The following is a 14,178-nucleotide window of genomic DNA, read 5'->3' on the forward strand; positions in this document are numbered from 1 at the left end:
GTATGTATATATGTGTGTGTTTGTATGTATCTACGTGTGTGTGCATTTTAACCTATTTAATTCATGAATGTATGCAGTTTTATTAATAAATGGAATTACTGTATTTTGCTATTTGGTTTTTGTGCAGCACCTTGAACCTTGTGGTATGAAAGGTGCTCTATAAATTATTCTTATTAAACCTAAATTAAGGCTAGCAACTTCATAACTGTAAAATGTAGACTGATTAGCTACTGAAACCAGTGGAGGAATAAATGTCCACTTTTTTTTCTTTTGTAAGCCCTAACCATAAACTGCCCAGACAATGGTCACTACGAGTCTTGTGGCTCTGCCTGCCCAGCAACATGCAGTGACCCTGAAGCCTCATTCAAATGCAAGTTCCCTTGTGTGGAGACATGCCAGTGCAACGCTGGGTATTTGAGGAGCGGCAATCTGTGTGTTCCTGCCCAACGATGCGGCTGCACCTACCAGGGATATTACTACCTGCCCAATGAGAAGTTCTGGGCTGACGAGAGCTGCACACAGCAGTGTTCCTGTGATCTCTACACAAGCCGGGTGACATGCAAACAAGCTTCATGCAACCCCTCTGAGGAGTGCAGGCTCGTCAAAGGGGTGCGGGGTTGTTATCCTTCTGTTAAATCCTTCAAAACCTGTTTGGCTGGGGGAGACCCTCACTACACCACCTTTGATGGACGCTGGTATGACTTCCAAGGCACCTGCATTTACCAGCTGGTGGCGTTGTGCTCCAACAATCCCAATTTGACTCCATTTGAGGTGCATGTGCAAAATGACAACAGGGAAAGCACAGTGGTGTCTTACACAAAGATGGTACGGGTGAAGGTGTATGGAATCGCCATTGAGATCAGCAAAGACAATAGCGGCAAGATTCAGGTGGGTTGGTTTCCAGTTTGCCTAACTTGATGATGGATTTCCTGAATACCAGTACTGATGCATGAAAATGTCTTTTTGTTCTCCTGTACAGGTGGATGGAATCTTGCTCAACCTACCGCACTTATTGAGTAATGGCAAAGTGAAAATTTACAAGATTGGGATGAATGCAGTTGTACAAACAGATTTTGGTCTCAGGCTGACCTTTGACTGGAGCAGCAGTGTCACCGTCACTGTGCCTAGTGAATACTCTGGCTCCCTCTGTGGCCTTTGTGGAAACTACAATGGTGATCCTGCTGATGACCTGATGGGAAACAATGGCCAGACAGACCTCAGCCCAGATGCATTTGGAGAGAGCTGGAAGACGGGCGACGTTCCTGGCTGTGTTGATAGGTGTCAAGGTTCCTGCTCGGAGTGCAGTGAGAAAGAGAAATGGGCTTATGCAGGAAGTAGCTTCTGTGGAAGGATCACAGACCCCAGAGGGCCTTTCAGAGACTGCCTTGGTGTTGTGGATCCAAAGAGGTTCTTTGAGAATTGTGTGTATGATGTCTGCATGTACAAAGGTCTCCAGTCTGTCCTGTGTCAATCTATCGCTAGTTATGTGACTACGTGTCAGGAAGTGGGGGCCAACATCTACTCCTGGAGATCCAAGGGCTTCTGTGGTAAGAGTCTTCCTGAAGCACAGATTACCATGTTGAATATTTAGGAAGCGTAATTAGTAGCTAGATGTGATGGTTCTATCACTAGCCAGTGAACATTGTGATGTAATTTAGAAGAGAAGTCACCTGGTGTCAAGGGCATTGTAGTTATCATGGCAAGCAGATCTTCACTAAAATGCACTTCTCACCTAAACCTATTTTTTGACAAACACTGTTTTACTTGTCCCTTCAGAAATTCCCTGCCCTGCCAACAGTAACTACGAGTTGTGCTCAACTGCCTTCCCCCGTTCCTGTATTGAATCACCAGCCCCCCTTGATGCTCCTTGTATGGAGGACTGCCGGTGTGTGACTGGTTTTGTCCTCAGCGGGGTGAATTGTGTCCTCCCTTCCGAGTGTGGCTGCCTCCACAACAACGTGTACTATCAAGCTGGGGAGAGCTTTTTCCCTGAATCTCTGTGCCAGCAGCGGTGCACTTGTGGGTCAAATGGCCAGGTCAGGTGTCTCCCTTTCACTTGTGGCAAAGGTGAAAAATGCAGTGTAGAAAATGGAGTGCGCAAGTGTATCCCGGAGGTGATTTTCGGCAAGTGCTCTGCCTCCGGGGACCCACACTACCGCTCCTTCGACAGCCGTCCCTTCGACTTCCAGGGCACATGCACCTACACGCTGGCTGTGAGCTGCCCTAAAAGGGGAGCCATGGGTAGTGTGGAACCTTTCTCTGTGAGCGTGCAGAATGAGAAGTGGGGCAGTGGGACGGTGGCTGTTACAAAGCTGGTGGAGCTGGGGATCTATGGGAGCAACTTTACCTTGACTCAAGGACAGAGCGGAAAAGTCAAGGTAAGATTTTGTTAAATGTGTCTAAACTTGAGTTAATGAATGTTAAGAGAATGCATTATTTTACCCAAGTTGATCCAGAAGTAAATCTCCTTCCTGAATTGTCTCCCAGGTGGATGGCATACTGTGGAACATTCCTGCTGTCCTGAACCGGGTTAGTGTGACTCAGCATGGTCTCAAGGTGGTTATACAGACAGAGGCAGGTGTGGAGGTGACGTATGATCTGCTGTATTCTGTGGTGGTGACGGTGCCTCAAACCTACATGGGCCAGATGTGCGGTCTCTGTGGGAACTACAACGGGAACCCGGGGGACGATTTCCAGCTTGCGGACGGCAGCCTGACTACAGACGTCCGGGCTCTGGGCTCTTCCTGGAAGGTGTTTGTGCCGGGCGCTGACTGCAATGACGGCTGTGGAAACGACTGCCCTCTCTGCGATCGTTCTGGGAAGTCCCTGTTTGGAACGGCTGGATACTGCGGGATGCTCACTGCACCCACTGGACCCTTCAGAGCCTGCCTCCCGGTGGTAGACCCCCAGAGTTACTTTAATGACTGTGTGTACGACCTGTGTCTGTCTGATGGTGGGATAAAGCAGCTGTGTCACAGCTTGCAGGCTTACACAGCTGCCTGCCAGGTGGCGGGGGTGCAGATCCAACCCTGGAGGAATGACTATTTCTGCCGTGAGTATTTGCCTATTTACATGATTTCTAGTTTCTGTAGGTAGGAGTTACAGGAATGTTGTACGATTCTCTTTTTTTCAGCCATGGCGTGCCCTGCTAACTCCCAGTACAAACTCTGTGCCAGTACCTGTGCCATGTCCTGTGCTGGGATAACAGGGAAAATATCTTGTGTGCCTTCGTGTGCAGAGGGCTGCGAGTGCAATGCTGGCTACCAGCTTGATGGGGACAGATGTGTTGAGGCGAAGAGCTGTGGTTGTTTTGAGAAGGGAAGATACTACAAGGTATAGTTTTTGCACTGCCTGCACAATGTTGATACCAAGTATTGGTTTCTGCACTTGGTAGATTGCATGGTAAATTGTCAGCTTATTGAGTGCAACTATTTGCAAATGAATTTAAAACACACAAACAGCAGTGTCACCTTATTCTGAATTGCAAACACCAGATCTTGAGTTATTAGGGGGAGGAGTAGCGTATTTGATAGTTTAAGGTTAATTTGGATTAGATTTTTCATTGTATGAACATTTCTGTTTAGTGTTTCTCGGTGTTGACCCGGTTCATCATCATCTCCCAAGTCTTGGCCAGACTCCTTTTCTACATTGTCTTGCCTTCTGTTCTGGATGCAGGCTGGTGAGGTTGTTTGGGAACTGATGTGCAGCAGGAAATGTAGCTGCTCTCCTTCCACAGGCCTACAATGCATGGAGGCATCCTGTTCAAAGGGATTGGTGTGCAAAGTCCAGGACGGGATGATGGGATGCTTCAAACCAGGTATGACTCGTTCAAAAGACTATTGTCTTTCCTGTTAAAGACATTATGCAACTTATAATGCTGTATTTCAGATGGCCCCCTCCCTTGTGACAGGATAGACTGTGGGCCAAACGCCAAGTGCCAGGTCATAAACTTCCAGCCCATCTGCGTTGCAGACTCAACATCTTGTTGGGTCTTGGGAGGCCCTCACTACCACACCTTTGACGGGATGAACTTTGACTTCCAGGGAAACTGCACCTACACCCTTGCCCAAAAATGTGGATCTCAAAGAAATATCCCCCAGTTCTCTGTCCAAGTGCAGAATGAGCACTTGGGGAGCAGGCTGTTGTCTTCCATCAGAACAGTGTATGTGGCAGTTTCTGGAGATGCTATCACAGTCGTGAGGCGGGAGCTTGGGTTTGTATGGGTAAGGAGAGTTTTTAACCGATATTTGAGTAATGATGAGCACAGTATGCCCTGGGGCAGCAACTGGTCATGCACAGAATAATGCGGTGTGGATTTTTAATAAAGCTAGACTATTGTCTCCAACGTAATCCATTGTTTGGTATTTGGTAGCTGTCCTTTTCGTTTCAAGGCAAGATCAATTCTATGGAATTGTGAATGAAATAAGGTTTAAATGCAATCTTGCAGTAGAGTACTAGATTTGAGATTTCACTTCACATCTTATGCATTTAGTGGTCTAGAAAGTAAAAACAGCTGCAGTTTATAACGTGATTTAAAGTAAGTGCTTGTTTATTGCATGCTTTCGTTATGAAGGTGAATGGGGTGAGACGATACCTGCCCTTCTCTCTCCAACTGGGGAAGATTAAGCTGTACCAGAGCGGTGCCTTGCTGGTTGTGGAAATGGACTTTGGTCTTTCTGTGATGTACAACTGGAACGGATACCTGGTGATCACACTCCCCAGATCGTTCACTGAGAGGGTCTGCGGGATGTGTGGCAACAACAACGGCGACTCCACTGATGACTTTGTGACTCCAAGCGGCTCTCAGGTGAAGAATGAAATGGAATTTGGGTGGAGCTGGAAGGTGGACAACGCAGACCGCTTCTGCCAGGCTGACTGCAATGGCCCGTGCCCAGTTTGCTATACGCGCTTGGCCCAACAATACAAGATGGGCGGCTCTTGTGATTTGCTGACCCAAAGCAGTGGTCCCTTTGCATTGTGCCAGGCCTTTATTGATCCCAGCATTTATCAGCAGAACTGTATATACGACCTGTGTGTGAACAATGGCAACCAAACTCTTCTCTGCCAGGCTTTGGAAGCCTATGCAGATGCCTGCCAGAGAGCTGGGATCAAGCTGCAAGAGTGGAGAGTGATGGCTCTGTGTCGTAAGTTCTCCACCCCCCTTCATTCCTCACTGTAGTACAAATCTTGTGCATATGCATGTGATTGGTTTTATTTGTGTTGCTCATTATAATGCAGTGTCTGAGCTGCTCTAAATTGATCCCCCTTCTAGATTGCATGTGTTCCTTTCCTCCCGTCCTGTGTAAAATATGTTTATAATAATGTACTGTGCACTCTGCATTGCTGCCATTTCCTATCGTTTTTAAAGTTGGTTGAAACTATGCACTATTTAGGAGGCATAAGTTGTCAGCACTAATTTTACCATTGAACAGAACAAACCGTAGCAAATGTCTGTCCTGTAAACCAGTGCATTAACTGAATGCAGTGCATTTGTCTTTTACTCTAACTTTCTGTCTTCTAGCCATGAGCTGTCCAGAGAACAGCATGTATGTGTCCTGTGGATCTGCCTGTCCAGCAACATTTGGTGACCAAGACGTCTCATCCAAGTGCCAGCTGCCTTGTGTGGAGACTTGCCAGTGCAACGCTGGGTTTCTTAGAAGGGGTGTTGAATGTCGTCGTGCCAAAGATGACACAAATGTGTTTTCTTAAATATAGAAAAATCTTGATGTGAGCTGTTATTTACAACTTGGAGCTGGAGAAGAAATGAGAGAATGTGTCCTGCTATTTTAAGAATTGTTCTTTTGTCTATCTCCAGAAGTTTGTATAAATAAAATATTGTCCTTCAAGAAACCACTTTGAACTCCAGTTTTTTTTTTTTTTTTTACTTGAAATTCAGGAGCCACACATGAAATCAACAATCAGAAGCTTATTCATTAAGAATTCTCCCCAATCTGTGGTACACAATACTGCTTCAGTAATATAACCTCTCTCATAGGTACCACAAAATAATGCAATGAATTACAAAGACTTGGAAATTGTGTTTTGTTAAAATAACAAAACAATCAATTTGAATCTAAATTAAATGTACGTCTAGAGGTCACCGGTATGGTGGTCAGCAGAGCAAAAACATTTTGTCAAATAGAACAGATCATCCACCCAGTCATTCTGCATTGGTAGTGAATGAACAGATCACTCGCCCAGTCATTCTTCATTGGTGTTGAATGATTATCTGTGGAGCTGCTGCAAATTAAGGGCTTGTTTCTTATTCCAGCCTTCCAGATAAGATGATGATCTGCTCATCAATGCAAATAACTAAAGTAAATACATGTCTAATATGTTCACCTTTTGAGAGGCCGAAATTGCTACTGGAGCACAACTCTCAGATGCCTCAGTGAGTCTTGTAATGCTTTGTCATGTCTATGGCTGCATTTGGTCTATTTTAAGGAGAAACAGATTTCTAAGCCAGGATGGTGAGTTTAGCAGTGAATCGCTACAAACCCAAGGAAGGCTCTGCTCCAGTCAGGCCTCTCTCTAAGGGGTCTAATCTCAGAGTGTAAACCCTGCATAGCTGGATCTATAAGCTTGTTGCTATGTACGACATACACATTCCCACAATACGTGCATTCTCATGCACAAATCTGCGGGTGAGGACGCATTCTCACAATGCAAGCATTCTCGTGCACAAATCTCTGCCGTGTAGCTGGCTGTGGGTGAGGACTTCTCACAATGCAAGCATTCTCGTGCACAAATCTCTACCATGTAGCTGGCTGTGGGTGAGGACGCATTCTCACAATTGGCTGTGGGTGAGGACTCTCACAATACAAGCATTCTCGTGCACAAATCTCTACCGTGTAGCTGGCTGTGGGTGAGCATTCTCACAATGCAAGCATTCTCGTGCACAAATCTCTGCCGTGTAGCTGGCTGTGGGTGAGGACGCATTCTCACAATGCAAGCATTCTCGTGCACAAATCTCTGCTGTGTAGCTGGCTGTGGGTGAGGATTGAAACCTTCGTGGATTCTATGGCTTGAACAAAGACATGCCTCTGAATGGCCAAGTATAGGTGCCTGGAGTTTGTGTCTGACTAGCATTTCTCACACAACTAAAGAACATTTCCTTTCAACAACAAAGTCTGGCCAAAAGAATAATACTTTGCTGAAGGTATGCTGAATAAGTGAAAGTAGGTTAAATACACAAATCAAAATACATTTTGGAGGACTAACATATCAGCAATGCTAGAAAACCCACACAAAAAACAAACCCAGCACTAATTGGTAACATCTTAAATGGAATGTGATATATTTAATTGTATATAGTTACACTGAAGTGCACACCAACAGTAGTAATTGCAGGTATGCAAATCGAAATCCATCATCAGAAGGGTTAATGTAACACTCCCAAAGTTTTCTGCTGATTTCATGCAATGGTGACATATGAATACAGGACAAGTGGCTTCCTCTGGCTAAGAAATCTTGTAATTTTGTATTGTAGTACTTTTGTGAAGATAAATCCAACCCTCAGTGAAAAACAACAATATGTTTCAGTTAAGCAGCAAAATGGATAAACTTGATACAGTGCACACTTATCAGCTTTAGTTTCGCAATCATAATAACACCCCTACCTTAGTTCTGTAATTAGCCCTGGGCTCAGTGACAAATACAGTATGTTGGATTGTAATATGATGATGGCTGACTTTACCTGGAAAAAAATAAAAGGATCCCTGTCTTTTTTGCAGATTTAGCTTAAATCTTGTATTATAAATGCTGTGAAAATATATATTTTTTTAAATGTGTACATTCAGATATAATTGATACATCTATCTACAACGTTTAACATTTAGCTAAATATTTAACTAAATCTTAAATTTCTTATCAAGAATTAACATTTAGCTAAATACTGTATTTAACTGGCCAGCTAAATGTGGAGTCTGTATGCAAATAAGCTCCGCCCACTTTGTGCTTTCACGGGATTTGATTGGCTCTTGTGATGCTAAACAAGCAAGAGCAAAGCAGCTATTATTATTATTATTATTATTATTATTTCTTAGAAATCCCAGTTAATAAAAAAGGTGTGCCATTGTTCACTAAAGATAACTGGAACACACGTATTGTGGGTAGATTTGTATTAAAAGTTACTTGTTGCTTGATTAACTGCACTGTCGTTTTCACAGTGATCATCAAACATGTTTTGTTGAAAAACTGAAAATAAAGGTTTTTGTGCTGATTGAGGTTGATGTATGTATTCTCAGAAAGTTTTCTGCTTATTTATTTATTTATTTATTTATTTTTGTTTCCTTTTCTTTTAAATACAACTTCGAAAGTCTTTGGTTGCTACCATACCCTGAAGAATCCATTGATAAACTTGTTGCACACGCATTCTAGTAGGATCGTCCTCGTTATCTTTGGCTGCGTGGTTAAAGCCAGCTCACTATCTAATTGCCCCCTATTTGTAGTACACACGTTTCAAATATAAATAGACTATATTATCATATTCTTATTATTGTACTACATATTTAATAATAATAATAATAATAATAATAATAATAATAATAATTTCTTAAAAGTTTGTTTTAATAAAGCGCAACCACTAATTAACTGTCAAATGCCCAGAGATCCAAACAAAGTGTGTTATTATTAACTTCCTCTACCTCTAGCCCGTTTTACACGACAAGCCGAGGAGTTTAAAACTATACCAAACTAGGAGAAAATGTATCCAATCACAGCTCCCCCTCAGTTGAAGCCACACCACCTGGTCCTCTCATCTCCTCTCCTTTTCTCTGATGAGGACTAGTCAGACTCGACCGCGCAGATTCATTGTTTGAGGTTCTCGATGCACGTTGAAATGGGTCAGAGTACAGACTGTACGTTCCGGGGCAGCGACAGTCTGCAGTGATGCGGCAGAACAGATAGAATCTGCTTAAAACCTGAACCGCCGCACATCACCCGGACTGCTACAGGCGACAGCTGATCCTCCCTGGCTTGAGGAGAGAGATTTTGCTGGGGATAGGGCTGCTCTCCGTCTCTTTGTTCTCCTTGAGAACTTCCTTCAGGGAGAGCAGTCCGGTTCACCTGCCAGTGCCTTGGCCATGTGTTCTGGCCCAAGGCACCTAGCACAGGATCTGTGTTCATCCTGCCTGGGCAGTTTGGCTGAGCACTGGTCACACTGGTGGAAATCCGCTGATCCAGTTGACTGCACCGACATGTTTGCAGTTGTTCCAAACTGCTATGCTCAACGAGCAGCCTGCAGATGTGTGTTTTTTTTTTTTAAATGATTCACCGGTGCCATATCAGTCAGTGTTGGGATCGGCGTCGAGGCGAGCACTGTCGGTGCCGAGGTCGCCGTGGAGATGCGCGCGGTCGGTGCCGAGTCGATCGGCGCAGAGGTCGATGATTACACGTAGTGCGGTCGGTGCTGGGCTGTAGAGGGCCTCGAAGCTACTCCTCTGTGCTGAACAGTCGGTGTCGAGAGGACCCGTTCCAAGGCCGGTGCCGATGGTAGGTACGGTCGGGGCCGAGCTGTAGGCGGCACCGAAGATGTTCACGCCGCCTCTGGGTCAACCGGGGCTGGGTGGGCGCTGTTTCTCTCAGCCTCGCAAGATGGTGGGAAACCGCGGTCGGTGCCGAGGTAAGCAGCCAATTAAATCAGCGTGGTCGCCGAGGGAAAGCGCAGCTGCGCTAGGATAGCCCTAGGCTTGAGAGAGGAGCTAGGCCCGAGCTGTTTTTTTGTTTGTTTGTTTTTTTCGGTTCGCTGACCGATTAATCGGCACAGAGGACAACGCCACGAGCCCGGGTGTTCTCCTACAGCACCACAACAGCTCTCACACGGTGTATCAGCTACACGAAGCCTCGTGTAGCGAGAGTAATGGCCGCTCGCTAATCCGTGAAGAGGGGTCGAAACCAGCTCCAGCCAGAAAACTGACGGGGGACTATAGCAAGAGAAGTGTTACTAACACTCAAAAGCGTGATACCGTGGTTTAGAATTCCTGCAAGACTGCCAAGAATGATGCCATGCTCAAATACAATTCCTGCAGGACTGCTGTGAATCCTGCAGGACTCCAATACAATTCCTGCAGGACTGCTATGAATCCTGCCACGCTCAAATACAATTCCTGCAGGACTGCTGTGAATCCTGCAGGACTCCAGTATAATTCCTGCAGGACTGCTATGAATCCTGCCACGCTCAAATACAATTCCTGCAGGACTGCTATGAATCCTGCCACGCTCAAATACAATTCCTACAGGATTGCTGTGAATCCTGCAGGATTCCAATACAATTCCTGCAGGACTGCTATGAATTCTGCAGGACTCCAATACAATGCAGGAGGACTTTAGCGATGTCCTGCAGCAGCCCTTGAAGAACGCGCATCTCTGCGATTCTGTGCAGAACAATGCAGATCTGCGCAGAACTGAGGAAATCTGCGCTACCTGAAGAACGCCACCACTACTGCTTCAGGACGAGAGAAGCGTGGTGTATTGAGCTGCGTGTGACTTACTTTGTGATGATACAATCTGGCTACTTCTTTATCTGAAAATCCCTGTTGTCGGCAGTGAAAGTTTCTAGATGTGTCGCTAGTCGCTTCGACAATGTTTTTGTCAGTACGGAAACACAAAAGTCGCTGGATCTAACGACAAAATCGCTAGCTGGCAACACTGCCTTTATCGGGAAACGAGCCCCAGACTGTCTGGCTGTAGGCAGGAAGTAGAGAGAGATGTGGCAATTGGTTAATTTGAAAGGTCATGTGATTGCTCAGAAGCCTGCTATATCTACTAATTTACCTTGCAGTATTTACAAAGCAGCCATTATTATTATTATTATTATTATTATTATTATTATTATTATTATTATTATTATTATTATTATTATTTCTTAGAAATCCCAGTTAATAAAAAAGGTGTGCCATTGTTCACTAAAGATAACTGGAACGCACGTATTGTGGGTAGATTTGTATTAAAAGTTACTTGTTGCTTGATTAACTGCACTGTCGTTTTCACAGTGATCATCAAACATGTTTTGTTGAAAAACTGAAAAACTGGTTTTTGTGCTGATTGAGGTTGATGTATGTATTCTCAGAAAGTTTTCTGCTTATTTATTTATTTATTTATTTATTTATTTATTTATTTTGTTTCCTTTTCTTTTAAATACAACTTCGAAAGTCTTTGGTTGCTACCATACCCTGAAGAATCCATTGATAAACTTGTTGCACACGCATTCTAGTAGGATAGTCCTCGTTATCTTTGGCTGCGTGGTTAAAGCCAGCTCACTATCTAATTGCCCCCTATTTGTAGTACACACGTTTCAAATATAAATAGACTATATTATCATATTCTTATTATTGTACTATAAATAATAATAATAATAATAATAATAATAATAATAATAATAATAATAATAATAATAATTCCTTAAAAGTTTGTTTTAATAAAGCGCAACCACTAATTAACCGTCAAATGCCCAGAGATCCAGACAAACCGTGTCCTGTCCCTTCTTTTTTCTCAGGTCCATCTTACACGACAAGCCGAGGAGTTTAAAACTATACCAAACTAGGAGAAAATGTATCCAATCACAGCAGCCCCTCAGTTATGGATAACGGAGAGACAGGAACGGAGAAGCTGCATTTAGTACAAGAATGTTAATTTGAATGTGTTACCAGAATGGCTGGTGGACAAACCAATACTCTATAGACTTGAGACTTGAAAAGAGTCGAGACTTTGTAAAGAGGATTGCGTATATTTACAGATGGATCCAAGGATCAAAAACCTGGAATAAAACCTGGGCAATGAAATGGCACCAAAAACAATGGGTTAAAAAGGGAGACGATTGATGTGGTGATTCCTCTCGGATCTCAGGGAATGGGAGCTTTTGTAATAAAAAATCAATAGTGAAAGAATGTCAGGAGAGATGGGATAAAAGTGTCCAGCAGATCTGATTGAGATCAGTCGAATGAATGGGACGTTATCAAGCAAAAACCATCCCATAGGAATGGGACAGTAGGTACCTACTAGCATACTCCCCTAAATCTACCCCCTGCCCCTAAACCTAATGTCTACAACTAACATAATCTATACCCCTAAATCTAACTGTGTTACAATTAAAGTCATTTTTACTATTATTTCAACACCGATTTTTAGCGCCCTCTAGCGGCTACTACATCTGACGTTCATTAAAGCGCTTGATCTGGACCGACTCTACCTGTTAGGAGGCGAGTCGGTACCTACTGTCCCATCCCTATGGGATGATTTTTGCTTGATAACGTCCCATTGAATCGACTGATCTCAATCAGATCGGGTGCAGCAGTGTACAAGGAAGATTTCATTATAATATTCAGAACGAGGCTAATAATAGCGGGATAAATAAGGAACTGGGCAGGAAAGAGGAACGATCTCTGGTAGGGTTAAGGATTAGACATTAACAACTATGAATGAGCATGTATTTAGATGAGACAACATATCAATGGTTTAGTGAGAAGTGTGCAAGTCCAGGCGTAGCATTGTGTAACAAAGTGTGAGAAATGTGAAGAACAAAGAACTTGAAAAGGAAGCTGATGAACATGAGGATTTATAACCTGAGAACTGATAGCCTGAGTAGTATACGCTATAGCAGATGACACCATGTTAAGTTTTAACCAATGAGAATGCAGAATTTGGTTTTGACAGGTGCCCTTAGCCAATCAGGATCGACCTAAAGTCTCGCCTCCCATCCTGTCACGTGTTTGTAGTCTTTAAGGTGCTTAGGAAACTATGTCCCATGATTGCAATTTATCACATTAAAATGGGGGCTTCAGCAAAGGCTTGGGGTGCTGTTTTTCTTAATTTGTGTTGAAAAAATAAATAAATAAAATAAGCTTGAAAGTGTTCAAATTAAAATGTGTCAATCAAGCTTGGAAATGTTAAAACAGTTTGTTAAACTGTTGAAAAATAAAAATAAGTTTTGAAAGTAAAATGAGTAGAGAAATGTTAAAAACAAGGTTACAATGCGTGTACTTAAAAATGAAAGTTTAAAAGCGGAGAAATGTGCATTGTTAAAACCTGCAGAGAACAGGAATTGGGATAGGGGATTGTATTGGGAGAGGACACTAGATCAACACGAGGGGGTATAGTATCTGATAGGGGATTGTATTGGGAGAGGGCACTAGATCAACACGAGGGGGTATAGTGTCTGATAGGGGATTGTATTGGGAGAGGGCACTAGATCAACACGAGGGGGTATAGTGTCTGATAGGGGATTGTATTGGGAGAGGACACTAGATCAACACGAGGGGGTATAGTGTCTGATAGGGGATTGCACTGAGAGAGGACACTAGATCAACACGAGGGGGTATAGTGTCTGATAGGGGATTGCACTGAGAGAGGACACTAGATCAACACGAGGGGGTATAATGATCTGTCATTCAAGATTGATCGCGAAGAGGACCGGAGACTTCCGTTCCTGCTGATAGGGGATTGCACTGAGAGAGGACACTAGATCAACACGAAGGGGTATAGTGTCTGATAGGGGATTGCACTGAGAGAGGACACTAGATCAACACAAGGGGGTATTCATTTCTCAAAGCTTGAAGTACACTGTCCAGTCGATATATGGTTAATTAAACTTGGAATCTGCACTTATTAACTGACCTATAAACTGACCTCTGCTGCTATCTTAATGAAATGCTTGTGTAAGGGGAGGATAGGGATTCATTTATACCTGTGTGTGTGTGTGTGCGTGTGCGTGTGCGCGTGTGCGTGTATATCAGTGCTGGCGTTCTCTTAACTATAACTAAAATAACGAGTCAGCCCACAATGAAATCAGTTCGGATTCCTCTTTTCTTTACTGCTGCAGTTTAAATAAAGAAAAGGAAGCTGCACATATTTTTAATGCACAATCACATAGGCATCAACACATGAAAAGAATACAAAAGAGAAAAATATATAAACATATGGCCATTAAAAGTTATAAAATAAATGTAGTCCTTTTAGTGGTACCACTTTAGCAACACATGTGCCTTAAACCAATACCAGTCCTTGAATTAGCACTCATCTGATCCTTAAAGCGATGTGTCCAGTGTGATGTCTTGATCGCAGTTCAACGTAGTTCTTCAACCAAAAATAAAATATTGAGAACTAAAATATTCCTAGCCCTCTCAGCTGCTTCAGGTCTTTTATTAAGCATTTGATCCTAAAATCACAGACACACATCGCAGC

The 14,178-nt window shown here is 43.4% G+C and overlaps 1 protein-coding gene across 1 annotated transcript in view; it reads left to right on the plus strand.

Annotated features, from left to right (window-relative positions):
* Positions 1-14,178, plus strand: part of LOC121304304 (zinc finger protein OZF-like) — a 727,904-nt gene that overhangs the window by 689,274 nt on the left and 24,452 nt on the right. The gene's annotated exons all lie outside the window — the stretch shown is intronic.

The sequence above is a fragment of the Polyodon spathula genome, chromosome 37, assembly GCF_017654505.1.
Source record: "Polyodon spathula isolate WHYD16114869_AA chromosome 37, ASM1765450v1, whole genome shotgun sequence".
In the NCBI taxonomy this organism is placed as follows: Eukaryota; Metazoa; Chordata; class Actinopteri; order Acipenseriformes; family Polyodontidae; genus Polyodon; species Polyodon spathula.